The 15,330-nt window shown below is 45.3% G+C and overlaps 1 protein-coding gene across 3 annotated transcripts in view; it reads right to left on the bottom strand.

Moving 5' to 3' along the window:
• The window catches only part of PPP2R5E (protein phosphatase 2 regulatory subunit B'epsilon), a 71,669-nt gene extending 70,486 nt beyond the window's left edge, over positions 1-1,183 (bottom strand). Inside the window, exon 1 of one of the 3 annotated variants that reach the window (XM_059475359.1) lies at positions 663-1,183. The gene's annotated coding sequence lies outside the window, so the exon portion shown is untranslated. The remainder of the gene's footprint in view (positions 1-662) is intronic. The other 2 variants (XM_059475358.1, XM_059475357.1) reach the window with 2 other exon arrangements.
• Between the last annotated feature and the right edge of the window lie 14,147 nt (positions 1,184-15,330).

Genomic DNA, 15,330 nt, shown 5'->3' with positions numbered 1-15,330 from the left:
AAAGTGTAACCATCCCAGCAGAAATGTTTGCACGCTCTCTCCAAATTAAATTACGGAAAATAATAAAAATAGTAATAATGGACAGCGACTAAAGTAGATCACTTAAACTGCAGGATCATTGTGTCAGCAAGGAGCATTACTGACACTTCTCTGCTGTAAATTTAGTAACAGTTTCCCTAACCTGCTTTATAAATTATTAAAATCTAATTCTAATTCAACAAGACTACATCCAGCCTAACAACCTTACAGTAAACACTGATCTTTTTTTTCGCCTCTCCAAATGAACATTCGCTGCCCTGCATACACTATCACAGGGAAATACTCTGTTTCCCCCAACAGTGGGGGGGAGGGGGGAAATAAAGCCCGAGATTATTTATTGTGTGCGAGGGGGAAAAGCTGCAAACCCGGCCACCGCTCCCCGCTTCCTCCGCTCCATTCCCCGAGTATTTTGGTAAATACGAAGCCACGCTCATCAGATCCGCCGGTCCCGGGGGTGGGGGGGTGGGGGGGGAAGTGAAAATACCGACGGCTATCGGCGGGGAAGGGAGCAGAGGCGCAATTATCCGCTCTCGGCTGTCATTTCCAGACGGGATCTCCGCAGCTGGAACATGTCCTCCCGCAGCCCCCCGCGCCTCCTCCTCCCGCACCGCCGATGGAGTTACCTTGGCGCTCCCGGTAGAGAAGCCGGAGACGGAGGGAGGCGGCGGCGGCCTTGGCGGAGCGCGGCCGATGCCTGGCGGCGGCGGCGGCCCGAGTGCGGTTCTCGCCGGGCTCGGTCGCTGCCGCGGCGGCGCAGGAGCCCTGTAGGCCTCGGCCTCGGCGGCAGCGCGGCCTCCCCGGCGCAGGGCGGCGTCGGCGGCGGCGGGTTCAGGCGCGGGCGGCTCCGCTCAGTCCCGTGCACTCCCCGCTGCCTGCGGTGCTGCTGCCTCTTCACATTCCCGGAGAAGGGCCCTGCGAGGCGGGAGGGAGCCGAGCCGAGCCGAGGGGGAGCGGCGGGCGCGGGGGGGGCAGTGCCGGGCAGGGCGGGGAGCGCTGCTGTTCCGCCGGCGGCTGGCGCGGGGGAGAGCGAGCGGAGGGTCCCGGTGGGCGTCGGGGTCTCGCTCCTATTGTGGCTCTCAGCGGGCTCCGGCCATGGCACTCGCTCGCACGCACTCGCTCTCGCTCACAACCGAGCGCGCTGCTGCCACCGCCCCCCGCCCGCGGACCGCCCCCGACCGCCCACCGGAGCCACCGCCGGGACGCGCCGCCTCAGTGGCGCCCGGAGCCGCCTTGGCCGCCGGGAGCGCCGGGAAAGGGCCGCCCCCTCCCCCGGCAGCGCGGCCCCGCAGCTCCGCGCGTCCCTCGCCTCTCTCGGCTCTCTCGCCTCTCTCTCCTCTCTCGGCCGCGCGTCGCCCGCATCCCTGTGCCGGGCGAGCGGCGGGGCCCGTCGGCTGAGCAGTAAAACCCGGCGCTGCTGAGGGGAGACCGCGCTCAGGCTGAGGTAAAGCCCCGTGGGAGCCTCTCGGGGGGCGCAGAGCCGCTGCCCGGGGAGGACTGCGGGCGAGGGGCCGCGCTGGGTGCAGCCGGAGGGACCGAGCCGGCGGGTCCCTGCTTTGGGAAGCAGCCGCTGCACCCCTCACTCCCCTCACTCTTCTCTGCTGCAGCTCTGCACCCTTGGGTTTCTCAGCCCAGTGTGTGATCGCTGCCTGCGTCGCTTTTTTTCTTTTTTGTTTTTTGCCCCCCAAGTATATTTATATATACTTGGAACCAGGGACCAGCACCATGACTGCTTGTAGATGCCATAGTTAAATATCATAAGTTTCGGTTAAATTTATCTACCCGATGGCTTGATGTTTGATGGTTTGGGTTGGTTTGTTTTTGCCGGGGTTTTTTTTCCAAAATACATCTAATGGCTGCAGGGGTAACGAAGCTGGGCAGGGATCTGCAGCACCAAGTCCTGTGAGGAGCAGCCGAGGGAGCTGGGGATGTTTAGTCTGGAGAAGAGGAGGCTCAGGGGTGATTTTAGTGCTCTGCAACTCCCTGAAAGGCGGGTGTAGCCAGGGTTCAGTCTCTTCTCTCTCAGACAAGTGACAGAAATAAAGGGACAAAGTAAGGGATGTCAGGGAACATCCCTGCTGAGCCAGGGGAGGGTTGGGTTGGACATTGGAAAGAATTCCTGTACAGGAAGGGTAATTAGACATTGGAATGGGCTGCCCAGGGAGATCGGTGGAGTTACTGTCCCTGGAGGTGTTTAAGGAAAGACTGGTGTGACATGGTCTGGTTGACCAGGTGGTGTTCAGTCCTAGATCTCAGAGCTCTCTTCCGACCTGACTGATTGTGAGATTCTGTAATGGTGTTAATATCAACGTTATGTTTTTTAGAAAGTTGACATTTATGAGTACCAGCCCTCCTATGTTGATATGACCAAATCCTTCTGACATACAGTCTTTTTTTTTAGGAAATTAGCTCAAAGGCAGTTTGAGAGCTGGTTGCTTTGGTGGGTGTCAGCCACATCCCTGCTGTTTGTGCAGGTACTGAATCCCCTCAACATTACTAACCCTGCAAAGGATATCTAGCTGTTGTCCTCAGCTTCCTGACTCAGCTTTTGGCATAACGGAGGAAGTGAGACTGTGTCAGACTTGATTCAAAGTCCTTTAAGCTGTTGTCAAACTGCTTTCAAAACTGCTAATTTTCAGCCAGTTCCCTGGTCCAGCTCCCACTGAGGAACCTGCAGCACTAGTTAAAAGCTCATGGCCACTGAAGTATAACTGTAATGGATGTGAGTGGTTTTGCTTCTCATATCTCAAAATGCATCTTTATATCTCAAGATAAATGTCTCCCCTATATTTTTTTACCTACAGACAAAGCAATTTCGCTTCCTTTCAATCCTTCCTGGTGTGGCACAGGTTTAAATCTATCAAGATGCTTATGTCTTCTCCTTGTGTTGTCTCAAAATCATTCACATATTTATTTTTTTTTAACAGTAGTGACCAAGACTGGACATTACTAAAATTAAGGCCTCAGCAAGGCCAGCATCTGCTGTCCTGCCTGTCACAGACCCCACTCCTGTTCACACCTGCCAATACAAATGCTTTTGAGTCAGTCTGATCTATTCACAATCCTGCTGACCTGTTTTACCCCCGCATCCATTTCTGCTGACCTCCCAAGCCAGGTATTTCTCCCTCAAGTAGACAGTAATGCTGCTTGAGAAATTATTTCCTGCAACAGCCCTAATGCCATGCCTTCATTTTTATTTTATAATCAAGCAGTCAAGACATCTTTTAAGATGAAATTCCATGTGATGTTAAGTCAGAGAACTGTAGAATTTGTCATCCTCTGTAAATCGATTGCACTTCTCAGAAGGATTGTATTTAAAAAAGCAAAACTAAGATTGAACTGTGCCACAGTTACAGAAGGGTTGTGTAACTCTAAGTTTAGAAGAGTTATTTGTATGCATTTGTAGACATTTAAAACTTTAAATTTTCTTAAACTAAACCAGCTAAAATAGTCTAAATGCAAACAAGGGTGGATAACAACATGGGTTGGAGTTATACCAATATAAGGTAAAATATGGCAAAACCAGTGCAATGTCCCATTAGTGAGGGACAGAACCTGCATTTGTGTGTGTTGTGCTGTTCCATGTGCTTAATTCTGTTAATTCAGAATTGCTCAGTTCTGCTCACTGTCCTGTGTGCTGCTTTTGATGGGAGCAGTGCAATGAGCAGCTCATAAAGCTACTGGCAGCACACTCTGCAGAAGGGAGGTTCTAGCACAGCCTGATGGCTACACTGGCACTTCAGGTGCAGTTGAGCAAGTCATTTTACATGACTGTACTTCAGTTTTCCTAGTATGCGATTAATCCATCTTTTTAAAACATCAAATATCTAAAACTGAAGCCTGTGATGGGGGCAGCTATTAAAATAACTGCCATAGAAGGGATAAAAATCAACAGTGCTGTCCAAGTGCACTGTCCAGTGCACACAGATGTTTTTACTCTTCATTCTGACTTTGTATAATAACTACAGAATTAGTTCTACAGTACAGCTGAACAAGCTGGTAAATAATGCATTCAGCTAATTCATTTCTTAGATGGTCCATGTAGTCTGGTTGGCCCATTTTGGCTGTGTAAAGCATTTTTATGATGTGTTTTGTATCAGGTGATGTTTGGACAGTAACAATTCAAGGAAAAAATACAGGCTTTATCAGGGAATAAACAAATCTTACCTTTTCTTTATCATGTGGCCATCAGATTTTATGCAGTGGGCTTCCCATTTATTTCCTGGTCGCTTTCTTTTTTCTGCTTTAATCTGTGAAGTCCTCATCTGTGGTGAGATTTCAGAGCACAACATAAGACATGAATGTAAGACTGCTGATGTTTTAAAGGGGTACTGTTACTTTTCCTTCTCCTATTCTCTGTTTAGCCTGTATTTTGTAAAAATTGCTGCTTTGAAAATGATGATGTGAATCCCAAGCAGAGATGGAGAAGAACTGAGTTCTGCAGGTGTTTTACATAGATGTGTATCTGTGTATGCTTATGTGTTTGTATAAATACATGTAATACCAATTTGCAAGAATAAAAATTAACTTTCCTCAGATGAAAGTTCCCGTGACCAACATTTGCCATACTAGTGTGTGGGCATATATATGAAAATATGTGCACATTCAGTACCTGCAGCCCTTCCTGGAGATCTACAAGCAATAATAAATGCTTTTGATCAGTGTTTTTCCATTGCTATCAAAGGTACAAGACAAACCTATTCTTTTGGAAACTTACACTGCCTCACTCTCCTACAAAAGGGCTTTTTAAAAATAGCTGGAAAGGAGTTTTCAGGGCCAGCTCCTCACTAGTTCAGCTCTGCTTTTTAGCACCCAGACAGTTGGAACAGCAGTCAAGCGCTCTCCAGAACAGAGATTTTTGTACCAGTGACTCAGATTTGTGCCACTTCACGTTTTTCTGTGTGTCTGGAGTTCCACTATAGACCATCTGTTATGGCCACCCAGGCAGGAATACAGGAGCTCTCATCCACACTGGCTTTCTGCTCTTTGCAGAGCAGCTTATCAAACAGGATTGCTGCAGAGATACCACTGTGCAAGTCCTGCTGTACTGAGTGATAAACATAAATGGATCTAGCTGGAGCCTGTTTCACCTGGCACATGTGACATGTGTTTGTCTGCAGGAAGGGTCACATCATGCTCCATAAAGGATCTCCTACATGTCAAAGGGAGCATTATCAGGGTACCATGGGATTAGTCCAGATATTCCCTGTTCCAATAGTAGGAAGCAAGAAAAGACTTGATCTCCCCAGAGAACTAATTATTCAGACCATCAGGAAAAAGACCAGCCAGAGAAAGTGTTATGGAAGAAGCAGCAGAGCTGTTTGAAGAGGCAAATCAGCATCTGAACAAGGCTTTTCTGATACATCTTTTAACAAAAATGAACGCTGTGGAACACAGCATCAAAGTACCTGTCCTGCTCCATCACTGGGATTGAAAGGGCACAATCTGAGATTTTTTTGTTTACTTTGGAATCCAATTCGCATGTAACAAGAAAGCATTCTGCTAAAGCCTGTTCACCCTGCAGTTGACTCCTGATTCATGTTTTTGGTTTTGGGGAGGAGTGGTGTGGCTTTTAGGCAGTGTTTGCAATTGCCATCCCAAGTTTCTCTAATAATAAGCAAGTGCTTGTTACAGCTTCCTCCTGCTCCTCCTCTATCAGCTGTGCCATGGCACCCTCAGTGCCCTCAGGAACTGAATTCCTGCTGTGTGTGGGGTAAGCATTTTAGGGTCATAGACACAACTACCAGCATGGGAACTAATTCTTCCTCTCTGTTTATAGACACTGCGTCATTTGAGGTCTGTTTCTGTAGTCAACATGGCGAGATAAGTAGGAGCTTGCTCGCCTTGGCAGCTGGCTAGCTGCCTCCTCCAGCACAGCACTGCTCTCACTTATTCCCCGATTCATGGGTTTGTTCCTGCTTTGTTCCCCTCCCCCAGCGCCTTAACTTGCCTCCAGGCACTCCTTTAAGCCAAGTTTTCTGAATTTTTTTGTTCCCTTTCCTTCCCTGCCTGTTTACCTCTTACCTTCCTCAGGCCTTGCGCTCCACTGCTGGGCCAACCCCCCTCCCCAACTGTCCCTGCCCGCCCCAACTGCCACCCACAACTGCCTCAGAAGGTTCTGTTTCTGTTAAAGTCCTTTCTTCTATTCTTTTAGTATAGTTTTAATGTAATATAAATCATAAAATAATAAATCAGCCTTCTGAAACATGGACTCAACCTTCTCATCTCTTCCCTCCTCCTAAGACCCCTGCGAACACACGGTATCCCTGCCCGTAGCAGGGGGTTGGAACCAGATGATCTTTGCCATCCTTTCCCAACACAAACCATCCTGGGATCCTGTGATTTCTGCAGGGAAACAAGGCTGCAGCACTCACCTGCTGGCAGCACTGGCTGTGGAGGGGGCTCAGCACCACCCCCTCCCAGAAGGGCAGGTGTCTCCTGGCTGAGCACAGCCAGCCTCTGGCACCTGGATCTGCCTGGAAACAGCCTCGGGTGTTACCTGGGCCCCTGGGGGATGTCAGTGAAACCAGCTTGGCTTGTGCTCTTTGCTTTGTGATCAAATCTCCTTCAAGTACCTGAAGGGAGCCTACAGGAAAGATGGAGAGGGATTTTTTGGACAAGGGGGAATGGCTTCAAACTGAAAGTGAAGAGGTTTAGATGATGTATTACTAAAAATTTCTTTACTGTGAGGGTGCTGTCACGGGTTGTCCAGAGCAGCTGTGGCTGCCCCATCCCTGGCAGTGTTCAAGGCCAGCTTGGATGGGGCTTGGAGCAGCCTGGTGTGGTGGAAATTGTCCCTGCCTGTGGCATTGGGTTGGAACAAAATGATCTTTAAGGTCTCTCTCAACCCAAACCATTCCTTGGCTCTGTCTCCTCAGTTATCTCTGCATTTAATGTATTACAAACCAATATATGCACTGTCACAAAACCATCCTCTGCAGGTGGGCACCTTCTGTTGTGGCCCAGCTTCCTACTTACATCACCCTGGAAAGAAGAAATGAGTAAAATGCCTCTGTGTGTGGGGGGGGTGCAGGTGCCCACAACGTGAGTGAACTGCAGCCCTTCCCAATCTCACTGAAGCATCACCAGCTCCCTCCCAGGCTTGGTGCATCTCTGGTGATCATAGCAGCAGCTGATAAAACTTGGGATTTTTCCATAAGTGCAGAGACCCTGAGGATGGAGTTGGCTGAGACAGAGATGTCTCGTTCTCTTTGTTGTAAAAGAGAACAGGCAAGTGTTCATGTTGTATTTTTGCAACCTGCTTTATCTCTATCTCATTGTACAGCCTTAACCTATTGGATACTTTTTAAATTTTCAATTTACAGCAAATGGAAGTGTTCTATAGTCAGTGATTCAGCTCAGCATTGTAAGGAATGCTTAACATCAGAGGGAGTCTAGCAGCACTTAAATTTAAAATACAAATCTTAATGGGTTCCAAATTTTGCAGTAGGGATGAGTAGATAGGTAGGAATACTGCCAAAATGGGAAGGATAGAAAAAGAAAGGTAAAGCATTTTGTAGAGTCTTCTGAGATCCACTGTCAGGTAAACAAATAGGATAATTTTGCCACTGAGAAAATGACATTAATTGGGAGATTGTAGTTCTGTCATGACCCTGTACAGGAATTTCAGATACCCTATACAGGACCAGTAAGAAAGGACTTTGTGTGGGACAGGAACTGGAGCTGGGATCCAAAAGCTATAAATCCTAGAAAAAGGCAGAAATTCATTAGATTGAGATGGAAAATAGCAAAGAAATGCCTAAATAATCTCATGACTAAGCAGACCACACAAAAATAGATAACTGGAACAAGAACAAAACTGGTGTTCTGTGGAAGTTTAAAAGCCTGAAGAGATGAGGACATCTCACTTTAAAGGAGCTCTCTGATAGGACTGATTTTTAGGAAACACTGAGAAGGAATGGCATTAAAGCCTCCCCATTGGTGGCCAAAAGAGTTGAGGATGCCAAAGTTAGGGAAAGAATTGCAAATAAACAGAAAATATACCACTGTACAAATCCATTGTGCATCCTTCCTTATCTCCAACTCTGTGTAATTTAGAGAAAGCCAAGAAATAAAATGGCTTAAGATGGCAATAATAAAATGGTACAATTCCCACAGAGGGACAGGATTCACACTCTGGTGATCTTGACCTCAGAATTAAAAAAGCTTCATGCTGAATTTGACAGAGGTTTGTCAAGATCTTCAGTGGAAGGGAGACAGATGAATGAGTTATTTATCAATATCAAAACTGCTTTGTATTTTTTGTTCTGATCTGGCAAGGTGGAATATTGCAAGCTTCCACATCCTGTTAGGGAGGCAAAAGGTTTGAACAGGTTCAATAAAACAAAATTTTAAAAACCAGATGCTCAAGGGCACTGAGGAGATTAAATTGTCCTCATATTTAATGGGCTGCCTTAATTGCAACATACATGACACATTAATAAGTGGAGAAGCCCATCTAAATACTAAATAAAAATGCACCACTCAGCTTTAAAAGTCTGCTCTGTAGAGAAGTCTAGACACCAGATTTAGGGTAAGATAGCTCAGTAAATACAGAAGAATTGGAACCAATATAAAGCCTGTGATGTGTAATATTTGGCATATTATCATTATTGAGTGGTTTCTTTGACATGCTGTGCAGTCCCCACACTTGGGGAATTTTCAACATTATCCAGTGTCAGGTGGGACCTGGAAGAATTTATGGCAAGAATCAATAGCCAAGGCTTGAGTGAGAGCTGATCAAAAACAGAGTTGAGATTTCCCTTATTAAGAAACAAGGAGAAGTTAAAACCACAATTTGCTGGGGCACCAAGTGGCACCAGAGGACACCTCTGGAAAATTTGTCTTAAGCTATATTTAGTACATCCAAAGAAATTGTAGCTCCCACTTGAGCCATTTCAGCTCAAATACAAATAAATAAAGAAATATTTTAGAGAGTTGTGTGCTTCTGAGTCACGTTTAGTTCTAAGATCTCCTGCCTTGGAGTAAATTAATTTCTAACTGCAATTCTATAGGTGTGCACCTCTACTTCATGTGTTAAAGGCCATCAAAAATACACTAGGCACTGAAATTCTAATATTGAAAGCTTTTAGTAAAATGGCTAATGAGAGCCCTTCAGACAAGCACTTCTCAGCAAGTTTGTTTTAGAATAATTATAGTTTCTTGCAATTACTGGCTTTTAATGATAGGCTGTTGAGACATTTTTTTAGTTCCATAATCTTTGTAGAGTCTTTTGTTCCTGAAATTTTATCACCATCTTGATGCATGAGTGTGAGATACTCCAGGGAAATGCTGTTCAATGTCTGCTTGAGTACAATTTTAAAATATAATTTTTTGTCTTTTCTCTGATTTATAGCTAGGTCAAATTCATATTATGATCTTATGATCTTTCCTTCTTGAAAACTCTCTGCATCTTCATTTAAGATCTTAAAGTATTATGTAAGTCACATCCTGGGAGATGTGAAAATAGATTTTTTTCATCTTCTTCATAAAGCATCCTTTCTGAGTTACTAAACTTTCCTCCAAAGTGCACTGATTTTCATCCAGAACTTTATTCCATGACATTCAAACTGTTCTGATCGCATCAAGTGTAATTCTGCCCCCAGTGAAACCCACCTCAGGCCTTCTCCCAGTGTGATCCAGGGGTTTTCCTTTGAGATGTGTTACAGAAGTTGCACACTACCATTCTGATACAGAGCAGTGAATATGCTTAGGAGACTTTTTTCAGAATTCCTGGTAGCATCAGCAAACTGGTTTGATCTGCATCTGTGTAAGCAATTTACCTTGACCCCTCTTCCCTCACTGCTTTGCTTTTGAGGAATTGACAGGATTCTGACAAATTCACTCACCAAAGTTTTTATACAGTGCCTTTCATCCATTCAAATGCTGTCTTCACAGAAAATACCAGTAGTGTCAGTCCTGCTGGTGATCATCCACAGGATATTTCAACCTCAATGCCACATATGCAGAATGTTTTATTTTATTTTTGTTGGAAAAATATTTGCCACCTGATATATTCTCCACTTATTCAAGCCTTTACACAGAAATACAAGCAAGGTTGTCTGCTTTTGACAGAGATTTACAAAAATCCTCATTACCTCCTGGGGAAAACAGGGTAAAAGACATTTGCAGAGAAAAGTGGGGCATCCATTGTTGCTGCATGTTTAATTTTATTTGATTTACCATACTTAACTTTTTCCCTTGTTGGCAGGAACAGCCTTAGCTGCTGCTCATGCTGTTTGCCAGCACCTCCATCTGCATCTCTGGTTGCTCCTCCTGCATTTGCAGGATGCTGCTTGCATCCTCTGCTCCCATGGGAGTGTGTCCCCTTTGTGACTAACATTCACAGCAGCAGCATGGAGTTACTCTCCTTGTGCATGACATTTTCCTGCAGCTGCAGACACCTGAGCCCAGCTCCCTGTGAGTCTCCCAGGTGGCCGTGGTGATCAGTGCCTGTGATAAGGGAGTGCCTCTGTCTGCTCTTCCCAAGCCTTGGATTGGTGCTGTCAATCCACACCCACGTTTCAGTTCTGTCAGTAATCCCAAATCCCCCGTGGGAGAGTTTATCTGAATTAATCTCATCTTGTAATTTTGCCATGTAGGTTTATTTTGCAACTGGACCATTCCTTGTCTTATACCTTTAGTAGATTTTTTTTTCTCTTGGGAGTGGTTTCCATCAAACACCTCAGAAAGCATTTAATTCAGTCTCAAAGTTAGTGCTGCATTTGCTTGGAATTTCTGCCTGGCCTGTTTTCTGCTGACCTTTACTTAAATGATTATGTATATGCATGTGTGCATGTGTATTTGTAGTGCTTTCTATCTTGCTCGAGTTTAATTTTACCCCATAAGGCAAAGCTTTCCTCTCGAGTGTGATGTCCCAGTTGTTTTATTAGGATTGTGACAAGTCTGCTCACACGAGGCACATCCACAGCACATCTGAATGAAAGCAAACATCCTGTGTTCCTCAGCCTTCTCTAAACCCCAGCAGATGGCTGCTGCTTCTGCAAACTGTGAGCAATAGGATGGATCACATTTCCCATGCAGCAGACTTATTTCTGGAATCCAAACCCAGTATACTTCCAGAAGGTGGGAACGTGGATCCAGCCACAAAGCAGTTTAGCCCAAATCAGTCCTACAGGGTGATTCTCCATAGCTCAGCCCCTCTTGCTTTTTGGGATGGATGTACAGCAGGGCTGAGCCAGATGGACTGGTAACATGTCTTGGTTTGGAAAGACAGGTGTCTGCTAAGGAAGGCAGGAGCCTCCCCTGAAATGGAGGATGTAAACCCTCCCCACCCCTCTGAATTGCTATAAATTTTAAATTAAGGGGCTCTCAGGCAAAAATATGGGAGCAGGAAATAACAGTTCTTTAATAGGGAAAAGGAAAAAAATAAAGGATAAAATAAACAATGCAGTACACTAGAACAACACTGACAGAGTCAGAACCCAACCTGACACCCTGTGGGTCAGGCTGTTGGCAGCAGTCCCATTGGAATTGTGGCTCAGCCCTCCTGCAGGGTCAGGGGTGGTTCTGCTGGAGCAGGGATCCTGTAGAGAAGGATGTATTCTTCCTCTGAAGATCCAGTGGAAGCAGAGGCAGCTGCTGTTCCTCTGGGGAATCCCGTGGAGAAAGTCATCCTGGTGTCTCAAAAACCTCTGGATTATATCTGGGTAGGAATGCTTGGCTCCTCCCTCTGGGCTCACATCTCCCAATGGGATGCTGTAGTTCTTATCAGCCATGCAGTGGCATTCAATAGCTGTTATCAGCAATGTCCCCTTCCGAGGGAGGTGTGACTGTGATCACTCAGAGAGAGATAAGGCAAACTGCCCACTTGGCAAAAGACAACTGCCATACAGATGGTAATGGAAAACAACTTGCGTTGCAATCTTCAGTATAACAGCATCCACGTGCAAGTCTTTAAACACCAAGCCTGAAAGTCCTTTGTGCATTTGTTAGAATCTGTGTATGCTTATTTTTTCTCTCTGTGATTAAGTACCTTGTGGAGGTAAATGGTGTTTTCTGGAATGACTGGGTTTCCTTGGTGCTCAGAGCCAATTCCTGCTCAGGATGCTGGCAGGATCTGCAGGAGGTGATGTGTATATTCTCAACCTCAGGTAACACTCAGGGGACACAGACAAATGTCCTTGCAGCAGCAGTGCCCAGGTGTGGAATCAGGAGCATTTCAGTGTCCAGGTCACTTAGCAGGAATCACAGAATCATGGAATGGTTTGGGCTGGAAGAGACCTCAAAGATCATCTCATTCCACCCCTGCTGTGGACAGGGGCACTTTTCAGACCAGGTTGCTCCAAGGATCATCCAGCCTGGCTCTGACCAGGGATGGGGCATCCAAAACTTCTCTGGGCAACTTTTCTCAGCTTGAAACTTGACCCTGCATGTGTGTGCTGTGTTCAGGGACCCATTCCCACTCATTTTTTCTCCCAGAAGGAGGCAATAAAGGAGTTACTTGGGCTGCAAGTCCAGGCAAACATCCTGTACTAAGTGTGTTGAGAATGTTGTGTCCTGAGGAAAGGGCAGCTTGGGAGGGGGTTTCATCTTCTCTTACTTAAAACTTCTCTCCACTGAGCAACAGGCTCAGTCTCAGCCATTTGTGCCCCCTTTCCATCTCATGTTGGAGTTTTTAGCATCAAAGAAGGCTTTTGAAAGAACACCTGCATTCTTCTACAACTTGTGCACTGATTTCTTTGCATGGATGATCTTCAATGGGCCACACATCTGTTCTGCTGCATTCAGAGGCCCTAAAATGATGCCATTTGTTTGGAATCATAGAATCATTAGGGCTCGAAAATACCTCCAAGATCATCAAATCCAGGAAGTAATTCTAAAGAATTACAACATTTCCGATGTTTCTCCTCCAAATGTACAGATTATAAAAATGTCTGTGTGCAGGCTAGGCTAGCATTAATAATCCTTCATCATCCAGAACCTCTCTGGTCATGCAAACCCAATACACAATTAATGTATATCATGGGATATTTTCCTCCATCACACCAATCTTCATTTGCTCCCAGTGGCTCTGGAGTGCATATTTCCATTAAGGATTCAACAGGCTAGTCACAGTCCAAAGCAGTCTTCATTATTTCCTACATCAAAGTTATTCACACTTCCAATTTCCTTTACAATTCATTGCTGTTTTGTTTTGTTTTTTTTAACAAACTGTTATTAAGCCCAGCACACTGTTGGTCAAAACCTGTGATGAAATTGTTGATCTTCTCTTCCAACAGCTGCTTCTGTACTTGTAGAGACACTCTCTAGCTGGTTATGACTTTTTTTCCCACTAATGGGATTGAGTGTCATTGACTGGGGTAGGCAGCCAAAGACTTTCTTGAGATTTTTTCATTTTGACTAAAGGCTGTGCTCAGAAAAATCAATATTACAGAAAAAAACAACCTATCAACATTTCCCTTTACATACATTTGCTTTATTTGATTATGTATCCCAGCCACAAAAGGATGGGCAGTGAAATCAGGTGGATAACCTGCAGCCAGAGAACTCTGCCAATAATTCAGTATATTTTGCAAATTGCAATATTTCTGCTCTGGTTTTGGTTCTTTAATCAAGAAGATTTACAACTGGTTGTACTGACCCACTCAAAGGTGTTTGTAAATAAAGTATGAACCACAAAGCTGTATCTAGTCCTTTCTCTTACAGTTTTTCACCACAGCAGTGCTTCTTGGGCTTTTCCACTGAGTTTTTCAAACTCAATAAAAGCATCTGTGAACCATTTTGCCTGCTGCAGTGGCCACAGGGTTTTGCATCTGAGAAGAGGAACAACAGCATAAACAAAGCAAAAAGAATGAGACAAAGCCATGGAGTCATTTTGGTTGGAAAAGCTCTCTAAGATCATTGATTCCAACCAGTAATCCAGCACTAAACCATGTCCCCAGGTGCCACATCTACACGTTTTTTGAACACTTCCAGGGATGGTGACTCCACACTTCGCTGGGCAGCCTGTTCCAATGGCTGTCAACCCTTTCAGTGAAGAAATTTTTCTTAATACTTTTCCACCTCTACAAAAATTTGTGTTTCTGGCCCAAGTGGGCTTGAATAAAATTGTCACGAATGATACCTGTGATCAAATGAGGCATCAAAATCATTTATTCCTCAACAAGAGAGCTGGAATCAGGTGGAAGTACCTGAAGGGAGCCTATAAGAAAGGTGGAGAGGGACTTTTTACCAGAGCCTGGAGTGACAGGACAAGGGGAATGGCTTCAAAATGAAAGAGCAAAGGTTTAGATTGGATAATAGTACAAAAAATCTTTACTGTGAGGGTGGTGAGGCCCTGGCAGAGGTTTCCCAGGGAAGCTGTGGCTGCCCCATCCCTGGACATGTTCAAGCCAGGCTGGATGGGGCTTTGAGCAAGCTGGGCTGGTGGAAGGTGTCCCTGCCCATGGTGAGGTGATTTCAGGTCCTTTCCAACCCAAACCATTCTGTTGATTCCATTTCTATGGATGTTTGCTGTAATTAGAAGGAGGGCAGCAAGCTCCAGCCCAGGCCCTTGAGGAGGGCACTGACCCTCTGTGGCTATTAAAGAAGGTAACAGCAGGCTCAGGCTGTTCAGGAGAGAAATACAAACAAATCCCTACGGGTACAGGTAAGGCCCATTCAAATGTGTTTAATTGTGTGTGCCTGTCTGGAAGTGTGGCTCACCATTCCTCTTTCCATTTCTCACTCAGAGGGTCACCAGTGCCTGAAAACAGTGATGTGCCAAGGAAGCCAGTTCCTTGTGGGGGCATGACTGCTCCACACAGACACTTTCCCTTCTGTCACTTGGCAAAATTCAGTATGTGCCTTGAAAATTCAAAATATAAACAAGAGAGATGAACCAGGGCCAATCCTGCTGCAAGCAGAAATCTCAAACCTTCCCAGTAAGTGAAGAATGCCTCTCCTCTGCAAATACCAATGTCTCCATTCTTTTCAGCTTAACCAGAATGATTTCTTTGCAGCTTTTAACCTATGAGGAAACTGGAGCAAAAATACCATAGCTGAGCACACATGTATGAGACTATAAAACCACTCAGTGCCTCACAATGCACAATTTATCAGGCAAGTTTCTCCCATCTCCTAGTTCTCCTATTCCTGTGAATTGCTTATTGCTTTTCTTTCTTCCTCAGGATCATTTTCCTCTGTAACTTTGTTATTCTTTAACAGTTCTTTCACAGTTAAAAACCTTCAGGGTATTTAGGTATCATTCTAAGAAAGACACAACTGTCTCCTGTATTGTCCTTTAGTGGCTTCTGGTCATTCCCATGTTCCAGGATGCACCAAGTTACTGCA

The sequence above is a fragment of the Ammospiza nelsoni genome, chromosome 6, assembly GCF_027579445.1.
Source record: "Ammospiza nelsoni isolate bAmmNel1 chromosome 6, bAmmNel1.pri, whole genome shotgun sequence".
NCBI lineage: Eukaryota > Metazoa > Chordata > Aves > Passeriformes > Passerellidae > Ammospiza > Ammospiza nelsoni.
The sequence above is the reverse complement of the archived record's forward strand: the minus strand, read 5'-3'. Positions and strand labels throughout refer to the sequence as shown.